We start from the raw sequence: 26,866 nt of genomic DNA on the forward strand, positions 1-26,866 counted from the left end.
TTTGAGGTATTGCACATAATTTTAGCACTTTCAGATTGAGAAATCTCCCACCACCAGAACACAGAAAGCATTTTTGATAAAACAAAGTTTGGCGGACCAGTCATACCTGATTCAAATGTCTGTTGTGCTTTTTTATGAAATTTTACAGCTTCCTAAAATGAATACCATCCCTTCATCTCTGGGAAGGAAATTATAATAGTTTGAGATAAAATTGTGTCATGGATTTCCCAGACCAGCACTTCTCTCAAAAGAAAATGAAGAGCCCTTCTCATACTCAAGGAGATATAGGCTGCATACATTAATTAATAGAAGCTGCTTGTTTTCGTATTTTACACATGGAAAGCTAAAACAACTCCTAGCCCTGACAATGAGAAAGATCTGGAAGAACTGGTATTTCCTTGGGCAAGTCTATAGACAGAAAGAGATGTTGGGAATGTTCTGTAAAAAAAAAATAAAATTAAATTAAATTAAAAACAAGGCAACACATTTCATTTTAAAAGGTTTCTTCCTGATACTGTTCTGCTTGAAATGCTAGAAGGTCTTTGTGATACTCCTGGAACTGCTGTGAAGTAATTATATGTAGTCACATAAAGCAACCCAATGCTAGCCCAGCAAACTGTCTAAAAAAAGGGAATGTATTCCTTGTTAAATGTTTTGTCATGATGACCATGCCCTTTATTTATCTCTAACACAACATGCTTATTCTGCCCCATCTACTGTTTTCACCCTGCAAATTTATGAGGCTCTATTAATCTTCTGCCCTGCTGACTCTCTCTGTTGCAAAGTGTCAGCAGACTTTTGTACCTTGCTAATGTACAAAGTGCTTCCTATGAGTAATATCAGCATTTTGCCTTTTAATTGCACATATAATTTTTAGGTCTTACAGCTAATAAGGGAATTGAGACCACAGTTCATCATTGTCTGGAATGGTACTCCAGGGGTGTAGGGACTGTAGAAGCCCAGAGAAGAATATACTTGTCCTCGTTCCAAGCAATAGTTTCTCTCATTATAACAGCCCCATTCACACCAGTATAGTTACAGGTCTGCCAGCATTTCCATTATAAGCCCAGCTTTTTGGGGTTTCAAAACTGTTGTAAAATTGTATAAAACTTAACATACATTCTTTCAGCTTAGGTTCTTTTTTTGCCTTATTATTATTACACATTATTGTAACTGCATTATTACTATTATTATTTTTTTAAGATTTTTTAAAAATTATTATTATTATTATTTTAAAGACCTCATTCCATGCAGGGGAAAAAATTATTTTCAGTCTAACTAAAAATCATCATTCCTCATATTTGAACTAGTTTGTGAGTTTATTCATTGTTTGTTTAGTCCTTTCTGTCCAAAACCAAATTTAAAAACTGATAGCATGGTGCTACTTTGGAACAATGCACAAGAATTTTTTACTAATAACTTTTAGAAAGGAGTTTTCCCCTCATGTTGAAATGCATATTTCTGAGGAGCATTCTCATAGTCCAAAGCTGTTGGAAGGGAAAACATAAAAAGCATCTCTTCCTTTTCTCTATGGTAGGTGATTAGAGAGAAGATCTCATGTATCTTATGCTGGAGGGTTTGAAGAACATGTGCCAAATTGTGCAATTAAATGTTTCTCTCATAAGTATGCAAAGCAATAAAAAGTAAACAGATTGACTAGTGGAATATCATGCCATGGGAGCTGCTTTTTTAAAAAAAATGACAGGCTGTTCTTAACTATGGGGCAACACTTTACTGAGGAAAAGTCCACAGAAGAATCAGAGGTCTGGTATACTTTTCGTACCCTGCTAAGAAGGGTACAAATTAAGGCACCAATTCCTTTGACCTTCTGGTCATAATGCAGGGAATGTTGGGGCTAAAAAGAGGTTGTGCCTATAAGCCCTCCAAAGATGCTTTTCTGTCAGAAGATGGAAAGTTTCTGTATGGCATCAGAAGGTTCATGCCACACAGATCATCCTTTCATCTTCATTTCCCCTGTCCCTGGACACCTGTGATGCCTGGGTGAGTTAATACTTCAAAACATCTCATGTCCTCCCTCAAGTTTCCTTGCTCTCGCCCTATAGTTTGCCAACATCTGCATCATATTGGCTATTCATCTGAAGGTCTTTAACATTTGGTTGTTATATCATCTCCAGTTCCAGTATTGTTGTTATAAAGTGATGTATTATTAATGCAATCCAGGGCTCAAATTTCAAACTTGTGGACTTCATGCTATATTACTATCATAAATATTGATTTCAAGGCACCCACAAGCATTTTTAGTCCTTCACTGAAAATACAAAAAAGAGACATCTGTACTTTGTGGAGCATAAAATCAAAGACTATACACTCATGGCTCAATGGGATGCCAAGATAGAGATCCCAGATAGATGTCCAAGCAGTACATCCACCCACATAGTGAGCACTTGTGGAGATATGTGCCAGGGCCCACAAGCTGTGTAGCCACATCTCTACACATCTGGGGGCTTAGGCTAAACAGCCGTGACTCTCTTAATGAGTTTGGACTCTTCACTGTGTTGGGACAACTATATTTTTTTCCTGTTTTTGTGTCAACTCCCTGAATGTTGGGGGCACACCGACAGATGGGTTTGAATGATAAATCAGATTATAATAATACCACAAAAGGAGAGGAAAAAAGGCCATGGTTTGCATAAAGAAGACCATTTGACCATTCAAGTGGTTTTGTCCTCTTATGAAAGCTCATTCTTTTTTGCTAATTTGTGTGATAAATAATTATAAAATAAACAGTAAAAATTGTATTCACTTCATGCAAGATGAGGGAAGCAAAAATGGATCAAGGGTGCTCTGGGGATCAGTCCACAGAGTTCCTCATGAACTGGATCCTCACTCCATCTTCCTGTTTTCCTGCTTGCTTTGGTGGAAAGTTTACCCCAGTTTCAACTGGGCAAAGCCTTATTACTAACACCGTTACAATATTTCTCAGAAAGCTATCCCAAGTATGCCCTTTCTAGTCAAATTACTCATCTGACTAAAGAATGATAATGATGTCAACACTACTTATGAATGACACCAGTAGTGTCTGGAAAGCCAGTGCCAAACAGTTTGAAAGTAAATATCTGTATGTATATATACGCAAATGTATGTATATATATATATGTGTGTGTGTATATATATATATGGATAAATACCTTTTAGAAGATCCATATAGTACGGATAAGCAAGGTTCATTATGTAGGTTATCAATCCATCTCAGTGTTACAGTGAATCCACAGACCACTTTAATTTCTCTGGTATTCATGGCATATCCTGAACTTCATTAAAGTATTACAGGCCTAACACTTTCCATTTTCCAATATGCTCCATTTTCCAATTTAAAACAGTACAATAACAATTCCTACTGACAAAGCTACTACTCATAGCAGGAATAAACCCAGAAATTTACATTTTGTAGATCTGGAAGAAAACTAGAGCAGCACAGGGCCTTCTAAAAAGGTTTGTAGGCAAAAAGTAACTGTCATAAAGATGAAATTGTTCACAATATAAAACGTTGATGAAATACAGACATTTCCAACCGCTTTTCTAAAAAGGTTACTCAAATGTTCATCATTATCTTTTCTTTCATTTTAAATGCCTTTATCCTCTACTTTCTTTTATTCCATTCAGCAATTTGAAATATTTGTTCTTACCTGTCACAAAAATGCTCCTCCTCCATTTTTTCTATTTAGATGTCATTACTGTTTTACCTTAGTGAGGAGTGATATTCTGAATGAAAGTATTAACCTTGCCTTATCTCTGTAGTTAAAAATAGTGACTTCTAAACTTCTGAAGTTTGTATTCTTCGACTTCTTGAAATGTTTAGGGAAAAAAAAATATTTCTTTCCTACACTGACTGCATGAACTCTGCCTTCTTTAGTTATTTTTCTGACTCCTCTTTTTAAGCTATCAGTACTGCACATACTAAATTATCAAATGCACTTAAAAACAAAGCTAGACTACATTAATTAGTGTTGTATGTGAACTTGAAGTGGGTAATATAGTTCATCCTCTGGCACTCAGCTCATTAATTTCAAAATGTGTGTTACTAAACCTCTTATCTTGGTTTTATCTAATTAAATTATTAAGATGAAACTTAATAAAATCAGAGGTTTTTAAATGTCATTCAAGGCATAGCTACAATTAAGAGATCAAATATTCATAGTTTTAGAAGATTCAACCCAGCAAGACTACTTTTCATCAGTGATCAATTCTGTGCTGATATTTTTCCAAACAGAACTGTTTTTATTTCAATAACATTATGATTTGAAAAGATAGACAAGAAATTAGGACATACAACTCTGAATATATAGGTTAATTAAGGTTCAGTCTGGTATTGATATGTACATAGTATAAAGATTTAAATAGTATAGATTAACAATGGCCTTGGAGCTAAGATGGTGCTACAGGCCTTTATTGTCCTCTACATGTAGCGGTGTCAGTGGGCTGGCTGAAGTTATTGTGACAGTGATCTGGATGGCTAAATACATGCATCTAGTGCATTTTAGACACTCTGATGTATCCAAGACATTTGGTTGGCAGGCATGATGCAGGCACTACCTATGCAGATGGAGATGAGGCCAGATACACAAGAGCAATTACAAACATAATAGACATCTGTTCTGAGGCACCTGAATTATCTCCAGACCATCCAGATATTCTGTGTGCCATACAAATGTCAATACTTCTGTCTGAAGCATGGTTCTAGAAGGAGAAATATGGAAAGCACAGAGTAACCAGAATAACTGTCTTGCAGCTAGTCAAGAAAACATGTATCAGTCACAGAATCACAGAACCATATCGGTTGGAAGGGACCTCAGGAGGTTTTTATTCCAACCTCCTGCTCAGAGCACGAGCAGCTCTGAGGTCACACCAGGTTGCTCAGGACTCTGTCCAGTTGTATCTTGAAAACTTCCAAGCACAAAGATGGCACAAGCTGTCTAGGAAACCTGCTCCACTATACTGTTGTCCTCACAGGAAACAAGTTTTTCCTTATACCAAGTCTTGTATACCTCTCTTGTTTCAGCTTATGCCCATTGCATTTTGTTCTCTCAGTACCTTCCACTGTGAGGAGTTTGGATCTGTCTCTTTGACAACCTTGCAGGTTTTGTAAGTCGACACAAAAACTTTAGTTACTGGATCTGTCAGAGTTTTAGCTTCCTTACCTGACCCACCTGGCACTGGAGAGTTTTTCCACAGAATTTAGCAAGGGCTACAGTCTGCACTCCTGACTGAACACAAAAGAGCTATGAGAGTTCAGAAAGCAGCTGCTATGGATGCACAGTTGAAAGTGGCTGAGATATAGCACCCAAGGTGCAACAGTAGAAGGGTAAGAAAGGGTAAGTCCCTTGAGCACATCCACATATCAAATCAGAAAGTAAGGGTACTCCAAACATAGCATATCCTAACACAACTGGTTATGTATATCTGGACCACAGAATCCTCCCCCAAAATACAATGGGCTAAGCAGCCAATGTGAACAACAAAAGTGGACAACTTTACAAAAGCACCTTGCTGAGACAAAGGGACATGTTCAGATCATCTACTCTAACTGCCTCTACTGAGGGCAGCAACTACAAGGGCCTACAAAGGGTGATGGAGAAATCCTCAACTTCAGGAGAATAGCTCAATTAACAGAATAGCTCAGTTTACAGACCTAGGCCCCAACACAGAAAACAGAAAAAGACAATCACAGGTCCTGCCTATACTGTGGCAGTATATGTATATATATACATGATGTGTATACCTCACCTATACTGTGATGATTACTTTTCATTGCCAATACTGACAGCCACAGTCTGCTTCTTGATCTGATTCTATGAGTGATCCCTAAAAGAGCAGCTTAACAGTCTGTAGAGTTAAACTAGGTATCTATAACAGGTGGCCTCACCTAGAGAGAAACATGCCTGTGTAATATGTGTGTGGCATCTCCATAACTTTAAGTTAGGAGAGATTTTCTGCTTTCTCTTGGCCCCTCAAAATCTCCTTCAACATGTTGCTTTCACAGAAATAGTTAAATTTCATTTTAACTCGTGCAGGAGTCAGCCACCTATACTCAGCTGCAAAGTTTGACTGGAAGATGGAAGAGCTGGTGGAGGGAGTTTGCTGAGAGGCATGGGATTTTGGGAGGTGTGTGGGGGTAGTGCAGGTTCCAGTCATGAAAAGCATCCTGTCACAAGGTCAGGAGCCAGGAAGGGAGGTGGTTGGCAGCCTCTCACATATGTAAGAAGCAGCATTTCTGAATTCTCATTAAATTTGTTTTCACACAGTTACCCTCAAATTAGAAGAAAAAAAAATCAATCCATCACACTGCCTTGAAAGCTGATAATCTCTGGATCAGTCAGTGCAGTGAATTCTCTTCTCTGCCGACGTCATGATTGTGTTTGCGTGTCCTGTTCAGGAGAAATAATTCATACAAAAGCAATATCAAAGAGCTTCTATTTTGGAATGGGCAACTAGAATAAGACAGAAAAGACTGAAAGGAAGATAAGAAGAAAACTTGAAGGACATAATTTCTGATGAAGATCCAATTTTAGGAAGATAAGTCACCACATTCGTGATATTGGGCCAGGCAGGGCCTCTAGTGAAGTACATGGGATTGACCACATATTAAACTACTCTGCTGGTTTAGGATTGGAGCAAAGGAGTTAATTACAGTGGAAGTGAAAGTGTCTTATCTATCTGCCAGATCTACCCATGCACAGCCATAAACAAATGTGGCCAGTCATACAGGAATGACAGCCAACTTTTAACAATGAAAACTTTAACAGGTATGGTCTGAAATTAAAATAAAAAATAATAATAATAATTAAAAAAAAAGTCTTCGAGGCATCCAAGATGTCTGCCCTGTTTTGTCTTCTTTTACCTTCTGAGGGTGCTTAGATAAACACCCACAATCTTCGTAAGGATAGACCAGCTCAGTGAGTAGGACTGGTATGTTATAAAAGGCTCATTGTCTGTATTCATTTTAGAATGTACCTACAGAGGATTTATAGAAACAATACCTAGGTGGCACTGAGGAGGCTATCAGTGCTATTTACAGACAATTTAAAGGAATAAACCTGCAGTTATGCCTGTGTTTGCTTTCCCTTGTGGTCTCCCTGCAACGCTTTCTAATCCTATTGTGACTTGATTGTTTCACAGCAAAGTGCTCCACAGAGGCCAGTAATTGGCACACAGGTTCAAATTAGATTGCTGTGTGTTTAGGAAAGCAGGGGTCATTTCCCAACAGCACCACTCATTAAGAAGCAGAGTGCTAAGTTTTCTATTACAGAAAATACTTATATGTGTGCAAGTGCATGTGTTCTTGGGAGCAGGATCATGTGCATAACCTACAGCAGGATGATTCTGTAATCAACAGTATGCAAAACCACTTTGGTAAAGAAAAATTTTAAATATATGCTCAATGACAGTTTTCTTGATACTACATTTTCCTGACCTTCGTTCACAAAATCCTTTTCACCATGTAAACATGAAGTCAAATGTGAATGAATTCAGAAGCTAGCTTGGAGGCAGTTGGGAAGCTGGCCTTGTGTGCCCCTGGCTCCTGTGAATTTCAATCAGACTCCTAGTATTAATTGCACATTAGCCAGGTTTCTGTTCCAATATATTTAATCTCCAGCCAGTGCATTTGCTATGGGGAGCATAGCTGTACATTTGCTTTGGGGAAGAAAGTGAAGCCGAGGTTCAGAAATGAGGCTGTTGAACCCCAAAGTAACTGAAGGAACAAAGATAACATCAGTATTAACCAGAAAGGAGAGTGAAGGATGGGTAGGATTAAGAAAAAAAGAAAACATCCTACAAGAGGAGCCAGTTAGTCAATAGCCAATGTCTCAAGCTTAATTGTTCCTAAAAATTGTTCAACAAATAATTTAAAAAATAAGAAATAAACGGAGGAGAGGTATCTGGGTAATTCCTGCCTCACGTGAGATACCCTGGGCACCTGATTTTCCTCAAATGCTGAGTAGCATCCTTCCCTTGGAGATGACTAAGAGAGGTGTCTATGCACTGTCTATGGCTCCTTCAGGGCCAGAAAACAGGCACTGCAGCACTTGCATCCCCAGGGAAATCTCACTTGCTAGGCTCGCATCAACCATTTTTAATTCACACATTATCATCCCTGTGGTGTAGCCCATATTTTGCATAATAGCCTGGTGGTTAGAGGTCTCCTGCCAGAAAGAGGGCACCTGGGCTGTAGCTTGAGGCAGCTGGGATCCTACACCACCCCGCTACCCAGGAGTCCTGTGGGCAGGGAACACTGGTGTATTTCTGGCAAGAGTATTTTCTGCTCCTTAATGAACTGCAGGGAGGGGGAAAGCAGGGTCGCTTTGTGGAGAGGCACGAGGTCAGAAGGAAAGTGAGCAGATGAATACCTAAAGCTCTGGCTTGGTGGCAGCACACTCAGCCGAGAGCAAGTAGGTCTAAAATTTCAGTCCGTGCCCTGAGGAGTGGATATGTATTTCCCATGACAACTGAAGACTGCCTTGAAATTAACCCCTCTGGAGATGGAGGTTGGTCTCACATGGTCGTATAATTTCATGAACCTGTTTTGAGTTTCAATCTCAATTCCACAAAAGTGTTGCACGGGAGACAGATGGAGCCTGACATGTGCCTCTCACTATTGTCTGCTCCAGTATATCAGTCCACATCGCCAGTGGATCCTTTTCTACTGGATCCATATCAGCATCTTGCTGAACCCCAGTTCACTGGGTGCAGTACATCGAGGTCAGTCTTCCAAATTCTGCTCCTAGGGCATGGTTCAGAGGGTGAACCTGTTCTTACAAGGACTGCATTCTTCCAGTAGCTTCATGGGGCTACTAATTAAAATATTTCTTGCACTCTTCGCCAAGTCCTGTAGTCTCCAACTGCGGGGGCAGAAGCTCAAAAGAAAGGCCTGAATGGTCAACCCAGAGCCACATCCTGTAGCTTGTTTCTAGTAGAATCAAGAAAAGCATGCTTAAGAAAGATGGTAGAGTATACCATTTCGGCTATGGATCTTCCTGAAATCATTTGGGATTACATGTCCCTAGTAAACATCAGTTTATTTCTTTTTCATAGTACTTTCTCAATCTCCTTTGAACATTTATAAATTCTTCTATTTCCAGGAGAAATTCTTATTCTGCTGAAAAAAAAAAAACATATTGAGATCTTTAAGTAAACTAACTCATGCTTCCTGTTCCCTCTCATCTTGCCAGAGAGGTGTATTTTTTACACAGAAGAATGAAGCAAAATCTGCTGTGTATGGGGAATGCAAGTAGCAACCTTCATTTTTACTTGCTCCTTCTGATGTGAACCTTAAGGTACACTATAATGATGTAAACTGTCACAGACAGCAATATCAAATCTAGGATTATGATATAAAACAAGCAAAAAAAAATTATAGCTATCTGTGGAATTTTGCTGTGTAAATTGAGTGAATTTTCAGAGGATGCTGGCATTTCTCCCCCTCTCCCTAGTCACCATCAACTGGTGTTGTGCATTATGTCTTTTTTTAACTGCATTATGTTTTATCTCCAGCACGGCAAGTCACAGCTTTGCAGAGATCCCTTATCTTTAGACTGGGACTGCATTCCTCCATCTTCTCATCACACATCTGTTAAAATGTTGTAAAATCTGCAGTCATCTTTGGATTGAAAGTGTGTTAGCATGTAAAGTATTAAACAGGAATATAGTTGTTACTTCAATTCTGCTGAGATTTGCCTTCGTCTCCCTAGGATTTTACCACATATTCACTTACATGCTGAGAATACATCTTTTTTTCCTGGTATGGCAATAGAAACACTGCTGCTGCCTGAAATATCATTCATTGTAGCTGGACTCTCACAGCTATAAACGTGGGAAGAAACTGCTTGTTTGCCTTTTTTTTTTTTCCTAGAGAAGATAAACTGTGAGAAGCCAGCGTGATATATTCAAAAAGATGTACAAATTCAAAAAGATGTACAGATTCAAAAAGATGTCCAAGTAGCATCACACCAGAATGAAAGGCACAGAGGCACTCTCAAGAAATTGAGAGAGAGAGAAAGAATAAATTAGCAAAAAATGAGAAGTTATAAGAAAAAAAATCAGCTTTTTAAAGTTTTATTTTATGATGCAGATCATTATAAGAACATGAGAACTGCTGTATCACCTGGATCAAAGTCCCAATTAGTCCAATATCTTGCCTCCAAAAATAACCAGGAGTGACTGCCTAAGAAGAGTATAACTATAATACAACAGGACCCAGCTGATAAAACTTCTCAGACACCAGTGATTTCCTGAACTGAGGTCTATCTGGTGGGCCTGTGTAGACTTTTCTCCCATTCTTTTGTCCATTCATTTATTAAGCAATGACATTTTTAGCACATACAACATTCTCTGACGTGTTTCATAGCCAAAAAGCATCTGTTTCATCTGTTTTGAAGCTACTACTTGCTAGACTTGGTGCTTCCTAGTCATTCTGTTAGAGATTATAAACATATTCTCTTTTCCCGTATCACTATGATTTTACATCTTTTAGATGATACCTCTCACTCCCAAAAATTCACCACTTGCTTTAGTGCCTCATAGGGATTATTAATAAAGGAAATTTTTATTTTTTTTTTTTACCAGAACTGGAAGTGGTTTAAGAAGGGTGATTTACTGACTAGCTCCAACTACATCTTACTCCCCAAACCAGTCTATGATTCTATGATTGGAAATGGCTGGTTGGCCAAGCACAGGTCTCTTACCCCAGTCCCACATCAGCACATGGCTGGGCGTGTGGAGCCCTGGTCACCACCAACACAGAGTTCCCACTACCACCACCATGGTCATCCTAACAGTTGGGTCTGGATCAAAAGTTGCAGAGTGTGGAACAAGATATTTAAGATAAGCACATTAACTGTGTTGCATTTTGTACAAAACTGAGAGAAGGGTGATTTGTTCCTCCCTCTCAGGTTCAGAGACCACAGGTCGCTGATGTTGAGTGGTCCCAGCAGCCATGTCCTCATTTATGGACTGTCAAAATAGCTCAGTCACTTTGGAAAGATTGCCTTGATCTTGTGAGATTTCACCACATGCTGGAGATAAATGATATGATGTTTGTCCCCGTGAGCTTCTTTATTCTGAGTTGCCATGGCACATTGTTGAATCTGGCAAATAGAAACCTTCTGCTTCATTTGTGCCTCATATCTCAGACCTGATGTATTGTCCCCTGACTCGGAGCTTAGATCTTTCCAGATGGAGAAAAATTAGGAACAACGTACATATTGCAAAGATCTTATAAGAAGGATGTGCTTTTATTGACTGAATAATACCACAAGGTTCAAAAGAAAAACTTTGTAAGTACAAACCTATTCAATCTATTTCTTTCCAAACACTTTGGGCTATTCAGCATTATTGTGGCTATTGCAACCAGCAAAGTAGCCACTAGTTGCACCATTCAGCACTGACAGAGAAGAAAAATTAACTTAGAGTACAAGCCCTGCTGAAATCATTTCACTTCCTTGTATGTGTTACTTACATGTGTGTTAAGTTCAGAATGATAGAGAGACTGTAATAAATATCATCTGACATGTATTGCTCATACATAATATAACTTTTCAATGGCTTAAAATATGCTTTAAATTCTGTATGCTGTCCCCTCCCCATTATCTATTAAGAATTTTTTCTCATTTATCTCATTTTTTCTATCTCCTCTTTTTAATTTAGTCTAAAAGTAGACTGAAATCAGAATCACTCCAAAATCCATTCAAAGAGTTAAATGCAATAATTTCATTATTAAAAAGGTGGTATGTAACTATCAGGCCAAGCAGTCTAACTTATGTTAAATGACAGGTCAAAGAAAGTTCACTCCTAATAATGCAAATCACAAATCAGTGTCTCAGAAACAGCATATATGAAATGATGTCTGAAACATCAATAACAGCTTTTTGTGTGTGTGTGGTTTTTTTTTTCGTTTTTTTTTTTTTTTCCCTTTATAATTATTATTAGCTTGGTAATAGTCGTTAGTGACCTATCTCTTTCTGCTGATTTAGTAAAGTGCACCTAATAACAAGCAGGGGTCAAACGTACAAACCAAATGACACCGCATTCCCTAGATACATTGTACAGTTTCTAATGATGTAATAAATGCCTTGCAGTGTTTTTGTCTTACCCACCAAAATTAAACCTATTAGAGTAAAATATGCCAACTGAAAACATTATAAATCTCGCCTGGAATATAAAACAAATCTCTATAAACAATGCTAGAATGACAAACTATCTCTTGTACTAGAGAGGCTTAATATTTAAAGTAGCTTTTATTTCAGTTCTTGGTTAAAAATCAAGCCTTCAGAAATAGTGTATATTTATTATATAAACAGAAAGAAGGAGATAAAGCAATATCACATTAGGGTCTCTTTTTTTTTTTTTTTTCAAGGAATTAATTTTGATTTTAACAAAAATAGCTTTTTAAAAGAATCCATCTCTTTTTGTTAGAATAAAAAAGTATTCTGTAATTTTAGACATCATATGGACATTTTAGCACAGAAGAGCTGACCTAGTCTTAGACAAAGACAGTTGGTCCACAGTCCAGTGCAAAAAAAAAAAAAAAAAAAAAAAAGTTTATATCTATCTCTGTATTAACAGTACCCATAAAATCAGTTAGTCTCTTACTTAACCACGCTGGAACCCACTCAAGCCACTGAGTTTAAAACAGCAGTATTATTATTCTTTGATGTCTACAGATTAGCAGCACAAAGCTGGTCTCCAAGCACTTACTCTCTATAAAGAAACACAAATGTTTGGCCTTTGGGCTGTAAATATTGTGTCACCATTGATTTTTAACATACAAAGTGTATTTTCCTGAATGTCAAGTATTCTCAAAGTGCAGGGACTCCCATGAGCATGGAGTGTCAGGAATTAAAGACAGTTTAAAAGCAGGAGCTACAAGCAAGGAAAGAAGAAAGTAATAGCAAGAAGCAAGAGAAAGAATAAATGAAAGAATAACTAATATGAACTTAGCCAAATATTATATCATCATTTATCTCCCAGATGAAAATGTCACCTGGGGAGGATTGTGCCTTATTATCAATAAAGAGAAAGCTGAACTGTGATATTATCAATAAACCTTTTCTTCCTACATAAGATAGTTTTCTTTAAGGATTTATGTATCCCATGCACTAGAGGAGTTTTCTTCCTAGCTTAGTAATATGATTGATTTGGGGATCAGACACCCTGGTGGTTCACAAACAGTGAAAATGTCAATACCTGAATGAAAATGTAGCTCTGACAATTAGCTCTTACTGCCTTATAGCATTCCAGTATTTGCTCTTCTGCATTGTATCATCTGCTTTGATACACCTGCACCAAACTGATCTCCAGTATAAGGCGGTTCAGAGCAGGACCCTAACTTAGCCAAGGTGCAGGGACTGGGAGCAATGAAGTCTTCCTGCTCTCCTGACCTACTTTAAGGACAGAGAGGTGTTCTGCATCACCTCCAGTGATGCCTGTCTCCTGCCACACACTACATGGGGATGGCTAGAGGTGAACTTAGCTGCAAATCCCTTGATTACCTGGGATGAATCTCAGCTGGGAAGCACCTCACTCACACATAGAAAATCTGAGAGGGATTCAGCTTACTGTATGCAATACCTTTTACAATGTAGCCTCAGGCAGTGCAACTCTGCAATGTCCTTTACATAGGCTGGTGGTAAATCACCAGCCTATCCAATAATGAATAAGAGAAATACTCCTTGAAAGTGATTATTCAGAGCAGTCCCATCTCCATATCTTATTTCTATAGCCAATGCAGACCGCTAAGGTTCCTGAGATGGCAATGCAGAAGTGTGTTAGGTCAGGTTCCTCCTCTGACTCTTCCACTACTCCCAGGCACTTGTGTGAAGTCAGAACTTTGCACAGGAAATTCAATCCAGACTGGAGCAGAGACGCTGCCTTTCCTCTCTGGAAAATATCTTCAAGAAGCTGTACTATAAAAGTTTCAGTGGCTAACACCCTGTTAGCTTTTATCCTTCCTGATCCCATTTGCCATGATCAGTGTGATTTGAAGGATATTACACACCAGATTCAGAGTTTCCTTTGAACTGTTTTCTCATTTATTGTGTTTACTAGGTGTTTCTTTTGCAACTTCAAAAAAAGTCTGGCATCCATCTCAATTTTATCTGCCTAAGAACAGTCAGGTTGCAGGCAGACATTGTCTCAGACATTTACATGAATATTGACTATTTAATGCAAGGCATTCTTTAAATATACAGGCATATATGCCAGTTCCTCATGCAAGTTGAAGAACTCTGAGTTCTGAGACATTTAAGAAACATTAAAGATATCTTTTTGATAAAGGCGACCTCTTGAGAGATGGTGAGAATTTCCAGCTCCTGATTCTAAACCACTCATCTCACCTCAGACACACACGGTCAGGGTCTGGAAAACCTGCCTTAGAGACCAAAAATACTCCATCTCATCATTTTGTTTATCAAGGTGAAGCTTAAGAAGTGATTTGACATGTGAAAGTGCAAGCACGGCGAGATTTCTGATAACAGGTTCTTTATATGTAGACAAAAGCATAACAGTTTCTCATAAATAGAAGTAGGTAAGTTCAGGAGTAAAAGCAGGATTTGGTCTAATTAACTAAAGCATTCCAGTGTACTGCATGTATGTATAGCATTCCAGTGATCACATGTGAGGTCTCAAGTAAACTGATCCTCCTCGAGGAATTGACCCTACCTGAAGGATAGATTCTGCTTCAAAAAACGAATCCTATCCATCTAAGTTAGGTGCCTAATTGAGGTATTTTAAAGTCTAAATAAAGCAATTACTGTTTGAGAACAATTAGGAGAGTCCTTCAGATTTTCTAAGAAACAATCTTTTTTTTTTTTTTTAATTTAGTGTATATTTAAGAACTTAAATTAATAAAGCTGCTTTATTAAAACACCAAAACATTTAGGAAAAAAATAGGAAGAGAAGATCTCCTCCAAAGTGTTTATTTTATTAATCAGTTGGATTAACTCTGGGATAACAGCTACAGATAACATTTTAATTAGCTTTGGAAAATGAATTCAGGACTGCATTCTTCAGCTAGACAAAATCTCAGCTGTAAGGTGGGATGGAAGGATACCAAGAGGACATTCCACATCCTGTGGTGAGTAGGAGAAGAAGCAAGATGCTGATTCTTCTGGACGTAAAACATTTGTGAAGAAAAGTGAAAAAGTAGTAATCTAACTGTTAAGATGTGTGTATTGTGTCAAGTCACACAATATGAGCCCTTAGGTCCTGCTGATTGATTTCAGAGTAAAGTGTAAGGTACATTTGAAGCACTAAACAGGACCCATTTACTTCTGAGACATTCTTCCTCCATTAAGTGCCTCCAAAGCTGTTTTAAACAAAATCCTCTCTGTTTTAAAAACAACTACCCTGTAGAGACCATAATCTTCCAATGGGACCTACCTCCTCTCTTGATCAGAGCTCCTTTCTCTCTTCATTACATACAAGTGGGTGGGGAATCATCCTCTGGCCTTTGCAAGTGGACTGGCTGCTGCTTAAATTCTCTGTTCGTGGCATATGGCTTCTGATTAGTACAGATGGTTTCAAAATAGGTACTGTGGATTAAACCAATAGAAAATAAAGCCTACCTATTTGTCAAAAAGGAATTATGGTGGTTTTAAATCATATACCCTCAACAAGGGAGAATTATGTTTTTTAAACAAATGAAAGCAATATGACAACACTCACACACTGCTCCTAAAAAATCCCGGGATCTTGTGAAGAATTCAAAGGTTAAAGTACAACCACTCATTTCCGGAAAATTGTTTAACCTTATACTCTAACATTAAACTTGCTTTTTTTCTCTTCTCTATCTCTATTTCTTACACTTTGAAAGAAAATACCTATATCTTATTGTACACTGGAAAATATGCCAATAGTTCACATAGTGCAGGGGTAGTTTAGAAAATCGAAAATACAGCTATTGATTGTCTCAAACTAATCATCAATTAGATATTGAACTTTATAACTGGCAGAATGTATAAGGTTTTTCTATCCTTGAATAGCTGTTCATTTTTGTCTATGAATAATACATCTTGCTACAGTAGTGCAGTCAGATACTGGTATAATTAGATACATTTCTGAGGTCTGCCTATGGTTCATGCATCAAACACTGATCCTTCAGGCTGCCTTGTATAGGTCTATAGGCTTGGGACGCTAAAGAAATGAACACAGTCATGCTAACAGTGCCCTCACTCCAGTTACAGATGTAAGATGACAGCGACGGCTCCAAGGCATACTAATTACAAAGTATTTAGCAGTCAGTGTCTAGCACACACCTGCCAGAAGCAGAAATGGGGGAAATGTGATATCCCTGTTTCTTATGTTACACAGAGCCCAGCTGGAAGTTAAGTTCTTAAGAGGCCAATGACTGTACAAACCATATGTTATCACAGTTCAATCACGTCTGTAGCTTTCCTCATTTTAATGTATATTTGGCAATACTAGATAATGTGACATCTTCAGACTAATCAGGTGGATATCTTAACCACTGGGAATATTAAGGTAATACGGTGCCACAGATAACATCCACTGTATTGTTTGCTTCACACTTGTATTTCTGCATAATGGCTCCAGCTCCTAACCTGTTCTGACTACAAACTTTGCCAGGAGGCAGCCCGTTTAATTCAGACACAGATTTTGTTATTTCAGCTTATGTCTACCATGGATCTTAATGTTTTGGGTCCACATAGCTCCTAGAAAAAAAGGCTCTGTCTGTGAGTGCAATTTTTGCTGTATATATCTACTCATCCACTAAAGGAAAACATACAGAAATTGGTTGGAAAAGTCAAACAAACAAACAAAACAATTAGATCTGTCCACTTTTTTTTTTTAATGTCTAGAAACAGAATAATATCATCTTTAAAAAATACATACTTGTTCTAAATCTTTCTAAAGAAAACAGAGAAAAGGACCAGAAGGAAAAAAGGATGAGCATGCCCATTTACAGATGCTCTACAATGTAATTATCGAAAAAGGGAAATAAAACAAAAGTTTTGTGGCACAGCATTTCATTGCTGCTGATTAAATTCCCTATCCAAACTTTGTTTAAGAGAAGCCAGGCACTCTAAAACTGGGGGGAAAAAAATATAATTAATTAATTAATTAATTAAGTTTTATATTTTTACCCTGACACCAGTGAGGAAGAAATCAGATTTATCAGAATCAGGGAAATGCTTTGCCTTTTACGACATAATATTCTCTTACATCTGTCAAAATCAGTGTTTTCTACTGTGGTATTTTCACCTGGCGGCTCAGACCCCTCAGCCACAGGGCTAACAGAGCTGTCCAACATCACTCAGTGGCACAGTTGAACCCCATGTTCTGACTATACGTTGTAGGCTTTGTCCTCTGGTTCTCAAAAAGTGCATTAATACAAATCCATATGATAGAGGAGTGAAGGCAAAAAACACTTGAGAGTAACTGAAGAGAAAGATTTAGAATCAGAGAAGCAACAAGCCACATCAGCATGATTTTCTGGGCTCAGGAAACCCCTTATTTATAGACAACAGCAGGATCATTAGCACTCTGAGGCAAAAGGAGTTTACCAGAAGAGAAAAAAAAAAATCCTGAGTGTTTTGTCTACACATTTCTTACTTCAGATATAAGATCTTTGGGAAGGGGTTTTACCATGTATATACAGAAATTTCTGCTATTAAATAAAAAATGCAATGAAATTGCTTTCAGCTGAAACCTTGAAGAGAACATTTTTAATGAACAAAGAAACTGCAAAAGATTTTATGATTTTGCTCTTACTCTCTCCTTATCCTTGCAATTTCATCACTCTTTCTTGCTTTTGATTTTGCCAATGAAGAAGCAGAAGAAAGAGAAAATAAAATAAAAACACAAAATCTCTTTTATGACCAAATACCTGAAGTTCTTGCATGTAACTCTCCTTTAACAAAAATGCCCATGATCATTTTTATTTTAGCTAGAAAAAGAAAAAAGAAAAACATTTCAAACAACCTTCTTTTATGAAACACGGATGTCCACATTACCGTGAAAGATATTCGCAACTCTTTCAGTTTGGCTGTTGTGTTTATAAGTCAGTTTCAACTGACTGAGAGTAAAGGAGAAAAGTGTCCCATTCCTTCTCTTTCCACTATTCTCTGCCTCCTCACCCAGCTCAGACAAAATGACGTTGTTGGTTGGTTGAGATGGTTGATGGTTGTTTTTGAGAAAGGATTGAATAAAGACTTCATGATTTCACAGATTGTGTGACCTTATCCTTTTGGCTAGAAGCATGTTTTTCAACAATTTAGATTATATGTATTTTTCTGTTTAATTGGTGGCGAATTCAGGACTTTGTTACCGCTATCCTTCTGTTCTTCAGGTGCAGATAACCATGGCAAAAGAACAGCTAAACCAGATAGGTGAAAACTAGAAAAGCTGATAAAAGAGCAGTCACATATCAGAAAGTTACAACATTTTCCAAGGAAGAAGAGCTTATGAAAAACACCTTCTGACTTCAGAAATTGTCATTTTACTGCAAAGTTTGTGTGTTCATCCAAATCACAGCAGTTAGACTAACATTTCCCATGGAAGACTTTTGCTGTAGATGTCAGCATACTGCCAAATGTCTTTATTCTCATTAGCCCAAGTATCTCCTTAACCCTTTTCTCACCAGGATACTGCTAGCTGTATTGTCAGACAACTATAGACCTGACTATAACTTGGGTGTATGGTTGGTCCCCTCTTCCTCTTTCATGATCCCGTGGGCATTGCTTGCTAGTGATGGAAAGGCAAATTCATCATTTTTTTCTCTGTGGTTGACATTTTGCATTTAACTGTGTCTGCCTGGGAACTTGCTCAGCCACTGATTTGCTGGAATACAATATTATAGGGTAATTCCAGTGCATGACAGTTGGCAGGGTGGAGTTCAGCACTTTTCCCTAAAAGCAGGAGTTGAGCTGCTTAGAGAAACTGAGCAATTTCTTATCCAAATGGCCTACTAAAGATTTGGACTTCTTAAATTAATTTCTCCTTTTCCAAGGGATGTCCTTGCTTTGAAACTGCTTTATAGATGGAACAATAAAAGCAACAAGAAGTTAGCTTACCACTAGATATTCCCTCTTCTCGTATGGATTTAAGTCTATTATTCACACTATATTCAGCTTAAACCAAATTCTAATTAAACACTAGATTGTGCATTGCAGTTCACTGTTTTGCATGAAGAATCCCATTTGCTCACACAGAGTAGAATACATATATAAATGTGTAATTACTCACTGATAATATTTTATATAAATCTGCACAGTTATAATGAAGAAAAAAAAAAAAAGTCACCCCAATGAGGTTTTGTTTTTCTGTTACACATAAAGCACTACAGAACAGAACAATATCAGAAAAGTCAACAGCTCATCTTGCTGACCAAGGAGCAGGAAAGATGAGAATTATATATATATTATATATATATTTATATATATAATTATATATATAAAAATTACCTGCCTGTGTAGCCACCTGAGAGACTGCCCACAAGAAGCAATCATTTCTGCATCCAAGATCTCCTTGTGGCACTGAAAGAAGAAGGCACCTGAGGCACCTTAGCCACTCGGATCTACTCAGCCACCTTTCAACTCAGCCAGACACCTGGATGTCATTGGTCATGCCAGCCACTTACTCAAATCACAACAGTCATCTTAGTTAACAATAAAGCATAGAGTAAACTCTGTAGATTTGCTAGAGCTTAAGTTAAAATGCCCATAAAGAGAAACCACGGATTCAAAGTGGTTCAAATTTTTTTCAGTTATTAAAGCAAAACAATCCTTCAACACTCAAAAAAAAAAAAAAAAAGGATTTTTCTTTGTAAAACTGACATTTATTATAAATGTTTCTTGAGTATACACTGACGTGTTTTATTTTTATAAAACAAAATATCAGGCTTTGCTTCACATTTATTATTAATGCAAGATACACGAATCTCTCTTAAAATTGTTGTAGCAGATGATATTTGTAGGTGCAATTGTTTTGTTTAGAAGACATTATTTCAAGAAAGAGAGAGAGAGAGAATGTCTCCCTTCCACTCCATGAGATGATATCTCAACAGGGAGCTGGACACATACCTATATTTCATAATACCTGTTCACCTGTAAACTCTGTCCCATAATGCTCTGCATCCAGTGCCACAAAGCTGCATTTACTCACATATTCCTGTCTTCAGACTCAAGTTTTTCTATATGGATGAGGCACATTATATACATCCCCATTATGGGAGCGTCTGAGGGCAATAATCTTTACTTGAGATCAGAGGTTAAAACACACACTGGAGTGTGCTCTGGGTGACTGGCTAAATGTGCTGCTGGTGATGGTATAGCATATCTGAAAAGAAAGGCGGTCTGGTGGAGTTGAGATGCCAGTGCTGTTTATGGAAATGCAAAGTGTTAAGCTCTTCAGAAAATCTGTCTAGAGGAATGTAAGTCCTAAAACAGAAGCCAACCTCTGTTGGAAAAACACCCTTGAAGGATACTGACTTACGGACTTCTGAAATTTGGCCTACAGCTAGAGAGGTACTTGAGATACAGGGCCAGTGAATTTGAATTGCCACTGTCTTATTGGATGCATTATGAAATATGTTTGAAACTTTTTTTTTCTTTTAAGCAAGTTCATTTTGTCTGGGAGTTGTTTTAATTTCTGAAGGACGATGCCATGTTTGTCCTTTGCACAGGCATTTGAGCTTGGACCTCTGCAAGTACAGCATGAATGGGTTTGCTGGGAAGATCTTGAAAACTTCACCAGTCCTCTCTGTCCCTTGTCTGAAAAGCCCAGAAATACCACCCTTATTATATGGGCTCCCAAGGGCAGTGGTCACGGCACCAAGCCTGCTAGAGTTCAAGAAGAATGCTCTCAGACATCTGATTTGATTTTTGTGTGGTGCTGTGTGGAGCCAAGAGTTGGACTCGATGATCCTTGTGCATCCCTTCCAACTCAGGATATTCTATGATTCTATTAGGACCTACAGGTATCTTAGTTGAGTTGAGTTGCCTTACTCTCTTATGTATTAATGAAGAAAAATAGGCACTTCTAGGGGATCTTTCACATCTTAAGCTGCATGTTTTTCTTCACTTACCATACAGCTGATTACTCCTAACTCATGTAGTCTTAAAAAAAAACAAACAAACAAAAAAACAAAACAAAACAACAAAAAAAAATAGGTAGTTACATAGCTGGTTTGAATCTGAATCAAAGAATCAAACAACTCTGGAGAGAGTTTGGGAGAGACGCTGGAAGAGCTCTGTGTGAGGGAGAACATCTGAAGAAATCAATAGTTACTGGGTGATATATAAAGAAAATTTAAGATATTTGTTTTCTCTTCACTGCCTACTTATTCATAGGAGTTATATTTATATACCTCATTCTTCACTTAAAAGTAAATATTTGTTGCAATTATGAGGATGTTTTGGTAGATATCTCTTACTTTTCTGATCTAAAAAAAACAAGTGTTCTTCAAGACGGATTAGAAGGGCAAAGTGTTAATATTTTATTTTGATTATTTTTATATCTAAACATATATTGACACCTTTAGATGTTCTCTATGTTACAAAATACTAACAATGGGAGCTAACATTTAAGCCCTACAACTAGAAAAGACAATGAAGCAACACACCAGGAGTTGCCACTTATCTCTTACCAGATAGATCAGCAAACAAAAACCCAAACATACAAAAAAAAAAAAATCAACTGTGATGATATCATACACATAATGGATGGAGAGACTGATGTGGAAGCAGCCATAAACATGCATTCATGAAATCTTTTAAGGTAAGAGGCAATGCAGTCTGTCATGTCTTGAAAGAGAAGTTAACTATCCCTCCTGATGATTCAGACATTGAACAGACGACAGGAATTCATAAGAACACATATAAAACTCATTGAAATCTGTGGGTACTTTGCCTGCATCTGAACACCAGGACTGAGAGAGCAGAAGAAAAACATATGTGATAAGACAGAGGGAATTTTTCAAGGAAAGGTAATGGTAGAAACTGCCAACACTCTGCTCTTAGCTGCTATTTTTTTAGAAAGAGACTTTTAAACTGAAACATATCTGTGTGAAAAAGTCTCCTGAAAGCCATATTCAAACTGCAGTGGGTAGACAGCTAATTTTCCAGGTAATATTATCTGAACTGTAGGAGATACTAACATGATACAGGATCACAAAAGACAGCACGTGACCACACTATTAGTTTCAGTGAGTTCAGTACCATTGACAGACAACACATTAAGTAATGAGTTTCCAGGAGAAAAGTCTGGTCAAGGTGCCTCCACCAATTTCTGTAACTAAGCATTTTATACATTAAAGTGTCATTGGGGTCCAAACAGTGAAATTATAACTAGAAAACATGAGCTTAGTGCCTAAAACTGGGCATCATTAGCTGGACAAGATAGAAAAAGAGTGAACTAAGCAAGTTAGTGAAAAAATATATTTGTACAGTGTGTTTTCTGATTTGTGCTGCCAAATCAAGTACGTAGCATCTCTTGGGTATGTGTTACAGCCTCTGAAGATTTCTCAGCAGTATTGCATGTGAAAAATGCAATAAGCACATGTTCCAGTTAAAATATGCAGGCATAAATTAATATATTCTCCAGTATAGGTCATATAGGAAATGTATTTTGTTAAAATTTGCACTACCAATGCTATTAAGAGGCATCTATTAAAAAACAACAGGCATCTGAAAAGACTGCCTCCTGTCTCTGGATGTTTGTGAGTCGGTAGATATGAAGTACTAAGGAACATAATGCAAATAGAGACAATGAACTCTGTAAATGACTGATTATGTTAATCTAGTGACAAAAGTTTCAAAAAGTTAAAGAAATAAACAGGATGAAGATTTCACTTTTTTATGTGCTCTGAATTCATCTTTAGTACTAGAGAAACTGTGAAGCAGTGTGTAACTGTACAGACAGCTGCATCGTATACTCTTGCAGTTTAGAGTAAATATAAGAGGAAAAATGACTTTTAAAACAGACAATGATAAAGAATGCAGCAGTATTGGTTTAGTTTGTGGTTTTTTTTGCTTTTTTTTCCAAAATATCTTCAAGATTCCTAAGGAATCAATTTGGCTGCTCAGTTCAGTTTGAACCCCCAGAAAATAAATAAATAATTAAAGACTTCTGAAAATGTTAATAAATTTAACATTTATTAACTAAATTTAAAATTTAGTTTAGGCTAAAATTTATTTTGCTAATTGCTGGAATAATCAATAACTAATTTTCATTCTAAATTAGGTCCTTCATGCGTCTTAAATAACCCAACAGAAGACCATTTACATCTCAATAACAACCCCTAACAATGTTATGTCATTAAAATCCAAACTAAATCTCAATAATGTAGGTTAGTGACCAGTAAAGGACTTATTACCTGGGTCAAGTCCTTTGGGGCTGTGGTGGGCCAACTGGCAAAAGCCTTGCTTGTGTGTGGCTTTTACTGCAAAATATGAGTGTGGCATCCCATAGGAATGATCCCATTATTTGGTGTTATGTCATTTTCTAAATGGTTATACATTACACCCATTTCAGGAGCCTGTAGCAGATTCATAATACGAAGATCAACCAAGCAGAACAAACCAAAACAAAACAAGAAACAAAACAAAACAAAAGAGACATCAGAATAATATGCAGTACAGAGCTTTAAAAATAAACAAATAAATATGTCTTTGAAAGCTTACTTGTAGCATCACCTTGCTTTCATTAAAATGTTTCAGTGTAGGATGGTAATTAGCAGAAATGGGAAGCAAAAGTATATTAGCCTTATGTACTAGCTAGGAACAGAGAAAGGCATAACTATTTTAAGATGCATTTTTAACAGTGCTTTTGTGATACCAACACACTTGCTGATGATATTGAAATTTTTATGTTAATTAAACAACCCCTAACCACTCAGTACATCTCAGATATATACACTTTGTAATTACCTCCATTATTGAAATAGCTAGTTTGATTTATCCTTGCCACAGTAACATTCTAGCTTCTGTTATTTTTGTCTTTAGAAAAACATAGGTCCCAGTGAGGGAATATAAAACTATTACTGTAAATTAAATATTAAAGCTAACTTATTTTTGCATAAGAACACTGTCAAATAATGGTGATAACTGTTCCTAAGAAATGAACTTTTTTTTGCCTTTTTTGGAACACAAATTAAAATCTAATTTTCACTTCTTTTGTAAATTTCATATAGTTAGTATGTATAGTTTTACTGATGGCAGTAGCTTAACAGGGAGCTATTATAGTCTTAGCTTAGCGATTAAGAAATACAACATTTGTTGAAGAGCTAGGCCTTTTAGTCTAGAATGGATTATCACTTGATCCTTCCTTAAGCATTTTTATACAGGAGTGCATTATCCTTGGAGCCACCCTGGGCTCCATGCCTCATTAACCTGGGTGTTAGATAAATCAAAGGCAGCCTCAGAGACAAAGATAAGCAAACTGCAGGCCAGCAAGACGATGATGTATGGATCCAGGAGGCTAATAGGAAAGTATTGACAGGAAAATGGTATGCTTATCCTGCAATCACTGCATATTGCAATGAGAGCTCCCAAAAGCAGATGGGATACACTTCAGGGAATGCAGGAGTAGGAGATAGTTAGGCAGAAATGGATCCTTGCATCTTAAATTCTAACAAGAACTTTGTTTCTGTGCAGCAGCACTTCAAGCACAGCCAGGAGAGGTTAATACCCAGGCAATGGCAAACTCTAAAAAGTGAATTCATTGCAGGGGTAAACATTATTATTATTTTAAGATTGTAATATAACCAGCAAAGCTGAATTTCGCATATGTCAAACACTAAAACAAACACGCTTTGCAGAGACAATACACAGAACAACAATTACATATGCTCTGAAAAAGCATTTAGTATTAAGAATACCCTATAAAGCCTTCTGCGGAAAACAATGTTTCAGATGTTGATACTTTTCTGATGAGGAAGGCAGCATGCTCGACAAAAATTCTTGCCAAACAGGGCACGTTCTGAGATTTCCCCTTGTACTTATTTTCCCTTCTATTCCCAGGGTAACATTTTCCAGAAAACCTAAGTGGCTTGTAAGCCTTAACCACAAAGCATCGCTCAGGTCCAGTAAGGTAAGTGGTCCACTTTCATTATTGGGAACTGATGAGAAGTTTCACAAGACCTCTTTTTTTTTTTTTTTTTCTTTTGGTGTTTCTTTTCCAAGACTTAGTTCACTAGATTAATTTTAGAGGATTTTTCTTTTTCTTAGCAGAGACTTGATTAAAAAATAACCAAATTAAGGGAAAGATGATATAGTTTTGGATCAATCTCAATACGATCATATAGCTCCTGGAAAAGAAAGTTGGGTTTGACGTGATTCGTTCTCCATTTTACTTAGTTTTGTTGCTTGTAGGATATATTCTCTTAAATGTACATGCAACTCTTTCAGAATATGTGGTGTCCTTATAAATCATTACCCCATTTTACAATCATAATTTACTGTGCTGTACTTGGAATATCAGACTATTAGCTTTAAATTAATATTCCTGTTGACTCCATTAGGAGCAGGATCAAACCCCAAGCCTACATACTGAACAAAGTTGGTCTGATTTTCCACAGTATCTTCCTTAATGGGGACAAGGGACAGGATGAAGAGAAACAGCAGCATTCTCGTAAAAATAAATAGCCTAAAGTTGTAGTTAAGCTAAATTTGATATACAAAATGGGAGGATATTTTAGGTAGCCTGGTTCAATAACCAGACTTTCTGATGCCCAAAGATAGCTGGTGCTCAAAAATTGAATGTGCGATTAAGGAAGGTGCTGTTTGCAGAGCTCCATGTCTCTTGCAGTATAGAGAAGGGACATATGTAGGAAATGGATTAAGTGTCCATAGGAGGGGTTTCACGATCTCATGGTTCACACCCTGAGCAGCGCACCAGAAAGCTGTGTTCTTTCTCTGCTTCCATCACAGAGACGCTGAGCACATCTCAGAACAATTTTTCTCCATTTCCTACCTTTTCACTAGGTACCTTCCCAAGGCACCTTGAGTCACAACATGGTCACTCCAGGTGAACTGATGGAAAGATGTGCATCTCTGAGGGTAGCTATCAATTTCTTGTTTCTGGTTGCTCACCAGAACATGCATGCAACTTGTTGCATTGAAATGCTTAACAAGGGGAAAATTAAAAGGTGAAAAAGGTGCTCCTATGCCATTAGCAGCATTATATATATCATCATAGTGAATGAAGTCAGATTTGTATTTGGCACTTCTAAGTGAAACCTCAAATTAATGGGAGCTTATACGCTATTCCTTTGGTATGTTGCAACAGTTTCCCTTTCTTTATACTCATCCTTCATGTTTCTGCCTTTCTAGCTTCTGCCTACTTACCCCCAGCTCCCCTTCTAAAACCTCACATGGCTCCGTGGACTCCTACCTCCTCCTCACTCACAATTCAAGTGCTCCCTCCTCTCTTCATACAATCTTGGCATCACTAGGTAAAAGTATGAAAACAAAAGTGAGCAAAATTCTCCGTATTTGCTAATATTGCTCGGCTGAGAAAACAGCCAAAAAGGAAAAGCTTTGCTGAGGGGCTCAGGGAGCTCTGTGGAGGCAAAGCTTCTTAGTCTGCCTGCTATCAGTTCACAGAATCACAGAATCACAGAATTGTATGGGTTGGAAGGGACCTCAAGAGATCATCAGGTCCAACCCCCCTGCCAAAGCAGGTTCCCTAGAGCAGGTTGCCCTTTGCAATTTTCATCCAGAAGAATACTAGTTGTGTTTTCTGCTCTATAATGTAGCTGCATTCTTCCACATGACAAAGTGCTGCATAATGCCTTCTATGAAGTTCAGTCTTGGACTCCATAATGCCTTCTATGAAGGTTTATGAAGTTCCATGAAGTTCAGTTGTCTCAAGTGGGGATACGATGAGTTATTAA

The sequence above is a fragment of the Cygnus atratus genome, chromosome 1 (assembly GCF_013377495.2).
Source record: "Cygnus atratus isolate AKBS03 ecotype Queensland, Australia chromosome 1, CAtr_DNAZoo_HiC_assembly, whole genome shotgun sequence".
Classification (NCBI taxonomy): Eukaryota; Metazoa; Chordata; class Aves; order Anseriformes; family Anatidae; genus Cygnus; species Cygnus atratus.